Below are 6,945 nucleotides of genomic sequence, written 5' to 3' on the forward strand. Positions count from 1 at the left end.
AGTAATGAACCACGTAACAAAATATAAATTTATACAAAATAAAATCTGAAGTAATGAACCACGTAACAAAATATAAATTTATACAAATCAAAAACAACTGTGAACATTAAACATTTCTTAAAAAGTGTATTGTTGTCTTATTTTTTTATTTATTTTTTTTTTTCTGGCTTTTAATAATTCGTGGAAATGCGTGTCCTTTCTCACGCCGTCTCCACAACTCTTCCATTAGATGGGAATGGAACAAATTTTCATATTTTTTATATTAATTAATGGATCAAGTAAAGATTACATACTCCATATCAGACGACAAAAATAAGCGAACAATTCAAGAGGCACCGTTTGTTCGACCTTGACATTGCCGTTAGTTGTTTCTAAACTTGTAAACAGGTCAAATAGCAGACATATTCGAATGTTGCGAGCAAGATTCTTTGAAAATATATTTACAAAACTTTTAAACATTTAAAAGAAAAAATGGGTTTGTATCACTGTACACATAGATTCGAAAAAGTTGTCAAAAAACAAATATATAACAAATAAATATTATCAAAGGCAAGATATGTTACTTTTCTACCAAACTGGATACATTTTTTTTTGTTTGTTTTTATTCAATGTAACATGTTTATTCAGCTCGAAAAACATACAGTGTTTACCGATGTATTGGAAAATTCAAAATGGCGCCCGACACTCTCTTTAACATGGAAAGTTTGGCAAAAGGTGTTATAAATAATAAACTAGATAAAATACTATTAAAAAAACACCGAATATATGTCAACTTATGTCACGGTAACATATAATGAGCGAATTTCTAACAGTATTGTGTCTAGTTTATTATTTATAACATCTTTTCCTGAACTTACCGTTGTTACGTGTATAAACAATACCCCCCCCTTTAGGTGTAACTCTCCTAGTAGATGTACACTTCCCCTACTTACCTCCCTTGGCGGGCATAACTGACTCCTGTCACGAAGCTGTAATTTTTGCTTCAAATGCTATGAGTCGATGCTCAGAGACCAGCTTGTGGGAGGCATCCGGAATCAAAACACAAAGCAGGACCTTCTAAAACTCCAAAACCTTACCCTGCAGAAAAGTGTAGACATTTGCAGGGCAGCTGAAAAGGCCTCTATACAAAGTCAAAATATGGGAACAGAGGATGCTACTGCCCGGATAATGAGGGTCAGTGAAACCAGTAAAGCTTGGGAACCAGCTCAAAAGAAGAAATGCATCTTCTGTGGTTACTTGCATGCAGCAAAGCGCAGCAGATGTCCAGCTTTTGGTAAACGATGTAACACATGTATGGAGAAAGGCCATTTTGAGTCAAGGTGCCCCAACAAGTCCAGTAAAGCTATGGGACAATGGAGCAACACATCAAAGAATAAAAAGTACAGTAGGCCACGACCACATGTGCACCATGTCGACACTTCATCAGAGGATGGTGAGGGAGAATATACCCACTGGGTGAATGCAGTGAAGTCAAATAGGAAGCATAGGAAAGATGCCAAGTGTCTCATGCTCCTCGACAACCAGGAAATTGTCTTCCAGATTGACACAGGGGCAACCATCAACACACTTCCTGCAAAGTTTGCAAATGAATTAACACCATACAATGGGGTTCTGACAATGTGGAACAAATCTCTTTTGAAACCACTCGGAATATGTCACAAAAATGTTAAAAACCCTAAGACGAACAAAACATATTCAGTGGAGTTTGTCGTATTCAGAGACGAATACGACTGTCAACCCTTATTGGGCCTACCTACAAGTACGCATATGGGCCTGGTTGAAATAAAACAACAGAATTTCCACCGTGTTGCAGCAGTTAACATGGACAATAGCTACCAGGAGGTGTTTGATGGAAAATTGGGAAGGCTACCAGGAGTTGTAACCCTACAACTTAAGCCAGATGCTATTCCAGCTGTGATGCCGAACAGGAGGACACCTGTGGCGGTACGACCAGAACTAAAGAAGGAACTAGACAGATTGACAAAAATGGGAGTCATCGAGCCGGTATATAAGCCAACTAGTCCTCACAAGGAAGAAGAATGGAACCTTAAGAATATGCCTGGACCCGCATGAGCTCAACAAAGCACTCATGCGGGAACACTACATCATGCCTATCCTCGAGGATACCCTCCACGATATGAGGGATGCAAAGATATTCAGCAAGGCGGATCTATCTTCAGGATATTGGCATGTCGAACTTGATGAAGCCTCCAGCAACTTGACCACATTCCAAACATGTTTCGGCCGATACCGTTGGCGTCGACTACCTTTTGGTCTAAACTCGGCAGCCGAAATATTTCAAAGGAAGCTGGTAGAGCAATTCCAGGGCATGAAAGGAGTCATTATCATTGCTGATGACCTGGTGGTTTATGGAACTAACCAGGAGGAACATTACAGACGACTTCACAGCCTTCTAAAAAAATGCAAGACAATAGGGATAAAGTTAAACCCTGAAAAGTTAAAAATAGGCCTAGACGCTATCGTTTTCATGGGGCATCGCATAACCAAGGAAGGTATAATGGCTGACCCAGAAAAAATCAGGGCCATTACTGACATGCCAGCACCAAAAACTATTGGAGACCTACGTAGATTTCTTGGCATGGTAAATTATGTTGGGAAATTTATCCCCAACCTGACGACAATCTTAAAGCCCCTCCAAGACCTAACAAAAAAAGATGTCACATGGACGTGGTCAGAGGCACAGCAATCGGCTTTCAAGACAGTCAAAGATATGATATGCAAAGCACCAGTGCTCTCTTACTACAACCCACTTAAAGAACTCACACTTGAGAATGATGCATGTGAGTATGGGTTGGGAGCAGCCCTGATCCAAGAAGGGCAACCAGTTGCCTATGCAAGCCGTTCCCTACCGAACACCGAAGGAAGATACGCCCAAATTGAAAAAGAGATGCTTGCAGTGGTATATGGTCTGGAAAAATTTCACCATTACACGCATGGAAGGAAAGTGAATGTCCTCACTGACCATAAACCACTTGTGGCGATCTGCCAGAAGCCACTAGCGAAAGCACCTAAACGACTCCAAAACTTGCTGCTACGGGCGCAACAGTATGATTTCTCTATCAGATACAAGCCAAGGAAAGAAATCCCATTAGCAGACACTCTCTCACGTGCGCCCATAGACAAACCAAAATCAGAAGAGCTCATGACTGTAAATAATTTGACGATGCATCCCATCAAAGACCGCAGACTTTCTGAGATCAGATTCAAGACACTGGAGGATCCTATCATGAAGCTGAGGTTATTGCGACAGGCTGGCCCAGTGACAAAAAACTGTTACCCGACTCAGTAAAACTTTTTTTTGACTACAGGGACGAGTTGACAGCACAAGATGGACTAATACTAAGAGGACAAAGAATAGTCGTACCTCAATCTATGAGAGTGGAAATGAAACAAAAATGTCATGCGGGCCACCTAGGCATAAACTCTTGTCTCAGAAGAGCGAGAGAGCTATTGTTTTGGCCAGGTATGTCTGCTGAAATACGCCAATATGTCAAAGCCTGTGCCACATGTGCAACATATGCAGACCGTCAACCAGCGGAGCCCCTCATAATCACAGAAGTACCAAAGAGACCCTAGCAACGAGTTGCTACCGACATTTTCTCATGGGGTGGAAATGAATATTTGGTCACGGTGGATCAGCATAGCAGTTTTTTTGAGGTGGACAAGTTGAATGGCTCAACGTCAGATGCAGTGATCAGTCGTCTTAGAGGCCATTTTGCTAGATATGGTATACCAGACATCCTCATTTCTGATAATGGACCCCAATTCTCATCTAGCATGTTTCGGAAGTTCGTAAAAGATTGGGCGTTTACTCACGAAACAATATCCCCTGGGAACAGTCAAGCAAATGGTGCTGCTGAGGCAGCTGTGAAAATTATGAAGCGTCTAATGCGAAAGTGCAAAGCTTCGGGAGAGGACCTATTACTTGGGCTACTGAACATGCGAAATATACCCACTGAAGGTCTCAATACTAGTCCAGTACAGAGACTGCTAGGCCGACGGACAAAGGCAACAGTACCAACCACCGAGGCCCTACTGAGGCCCAGCTACACTTACTCACATTACGAGGCACAAAAGAAAGAAGATAAGAAGCTGAGGCAGCAGGGCAAAGGCAGAAAACTGAGCCAACTTCATGTGGGCAGCAATGTCTGGATCCAGCCTCTAAGACCTCACGCAAGAGAGTGGGAGGAAGCCACGGTAAGAAAAAGGTTGACTGGTCGGTCGTACGAAGTTGAAAATGCAAGCGGACAACGATACCGCCGCAACCGTCGTTTCATACGCCAAACAATACAACCAAAAAACTCTTTCCCCATACACCAACCAAGAGGCACCATCTACAACCACTCTGAGATAGAAAGACTCACCCCAGACAATGCAACAAATAGACAAAATGAGATGGAAACAGCAGCAGATCAACAAGACCCAAACGAGAGAACAATATCACCAATACAGACAAGATCGGGCAGAGTCATAAGAAAGCCTGTCAGATATTGTGAATGATCTACCTGAATTTTGAAAAGGACACACTTTCTCTCTTCCCCTGTAAGGAGGGAGATGTTACGTGTATAAACAATACCCCCCCTTTAGGTGTAACTTTCCTAGTAGAGGTACACTTCCCCTACTTACCTCCCTTGGCGGGCATAACTCACCTTGGTGTGGGGTGTCTGTAAGATAGCCATTATGGAGAATAAACTACGATATGAATCTTGTCCCTAGCATCCGTGTTTGTTGTCCATATTATATGCATGTCTACACACATAACAACCGTGTTAAAGAGAGTGTCGGGCGCCATTTTGAATTTTCCAATACATCGGTAAACACTGCATGTTTTTCGAGCTGAATAAACATGTTACATTGAATAAAAACACGAAAAATATATCCAGTTAGGTAGAAAAGTAACTTATCTTGCCTTTGATAACATTTATTTGTTATATATTTGTTTTTTGACAACTTTTTCGAATCTATGTGTACAGTAATACAAACCCGAAAAACATATATATTTACGAAACATTTTCTTTAATATTAAATATTTACAAAACTTTTAAGGATTAAAAAAACAAACTTTTTTCTATTTACGCAAAACTTTTTAATGTAAGTAATAAAACGAACATATTTAAACAAAATATATTTAAATAAATGGGTGTCTTTCTGAGTACGTTCTTTTTATATATTTACAGAACTTTTAATTAAACTATGAATAATAATAATTATAATAATAATATAAATAAATGGTAAATTTTTACAACGTACCCCAGCACATTATAAACTCTCCAACCTCCCTATGTAAAGAACAGCTTTCGGAAAAAAACACTGCTAACCTCAAAAGTCGTTCTTAACATGGGGAGGTTGGGAGGTGTTTATTCCGAAAGCCGTTCTTAACATGGGGAGGTTGGGAGGTGTTTATTCCAAAAGCCGTTCTTAACATGGGGTGGTTGGTGTAGAGGACTAGGATATATAAATCCTAATCCCGTTACAAAAGAAAATAATGAAACGAATGGAATGAAGGAAACAAAAATTCAATTGCTGGATAAGATAAACGTGTCATTTATTTACTGTTGAAAGAATGAATGTTTTAGATATAACACGTATTCATGTCCGCGTTCAGGTGTAGCCATCGTTTGTTGCGGGACTGGTGGTGTAGAAAGAAAAGGAAATGTGTGTTCATCTCACATTCGGGTCGCTATCGTTTGTTCGCGCATGGGAAGAGAAGTGAGTGATGTAGTGGAAAATGGGAATAATAGTCCAGCGTGTAGACAAAGACAAAAATAGAAGGTTGACATCAGTCAGCTATGCGAAGGTATTCTCAGGCACAAGTTGTATATATAGAGAGAGAAAGAGTGAGAATGTCAATCCAGTTCATGGAGAGAGAAAGCGTATAAAGTGTACGTACGGTTTGTTAGCTTTCTGTCGCAGCAAAGTAGTAGTAGTAGTTTTGTCGCAGCAGTAGTAGCAAGTGGCGTGAGGGACGCCCATGAGCGCGCCTGCCGAAAAGGCATGCTGTCGGTCCGTAGACCGCCCAGCTTGGAAGCTAGTCTGAAAAGGAAGATGCTGCTTATTGCTCTTACTTTTAGACTTGTTTCCGGTGGTCTTTTGCGCAGGTATCGATTTTCTTTGAAAGGGGAAATGACGTTGTCCATGTGTACGCGTATGTGAGTACATGTGTGTACGTTAGTGTGTGTGTGTATACGCGTTAATGTGAGTGTATATACGCGAACGTGAATATATGTACATGTGTGGACGTGTGCGCGTATGTTTGTGTGGATAATATAGCTTGAGATGTGAATGCGTGTTTTTGTGTGAGACTATATATAAAAAATTATGTTATGCCAAAAGTTTCATTCAAGCAAGGAAAATATTAGAATTTTACATATAAAAATTACCCAAAACATAAAAAAAAAAGGTAGAAATATTTTTTGCAATTATTTTTTTGTGTGAAAATATTAAATAAACAATGCTTAATTCAATGATAATATCGATAGTTTGAGAAATTCATTTTCTTCGAGTTCTATTGAATTCATAAATACAAACGTTCGGGGTGTTTTTTGTAATGTTCCTGAAAAAATTAATTTTTCTTTTTTTTTTATTGTCCCAATTTACAATGCTTTATTTTTCATAAAAAAAGAAAAATAAATTCATTCCATTTTTTTTTTTACTACTGAAAACCATAACTTAACGTAAAGGTGTTTTTTGTTTAAACAGAATAATACATTTTCACTAAGATTCAAATAATAATAATGGGTTCATTATATTCTGATTTGATAAATATTAAAAATTTCATTAAAATTAGTTAATTTCCTGATTTTGGGGGAATTTTTAAGTAAAGGGAAGGATCAAAGTGTTCATACATTTTGAGCTATTCATTTTGAACATATTTTTATATATGTTACACGTTATTCAATCAGAGTGGGGTCGGGTTAGAGAATG

The sequence above is a fragment of the Euprymna scolopes genome, chromosome 46 (assembly GCF_053919585.1).
Source record: "Euprymna scolopes isolate OS-2025 chromosome 46, ASM5391958v1, whole genome shotgun sequence".
NCBI classification, from domain to species: domain Eukaryota; kingdom Metazoa; phylum Mollusca; class Cephalopoda; order Sepiida; family Sepiolidae; genus Euprymna; species Euprymna scolopes.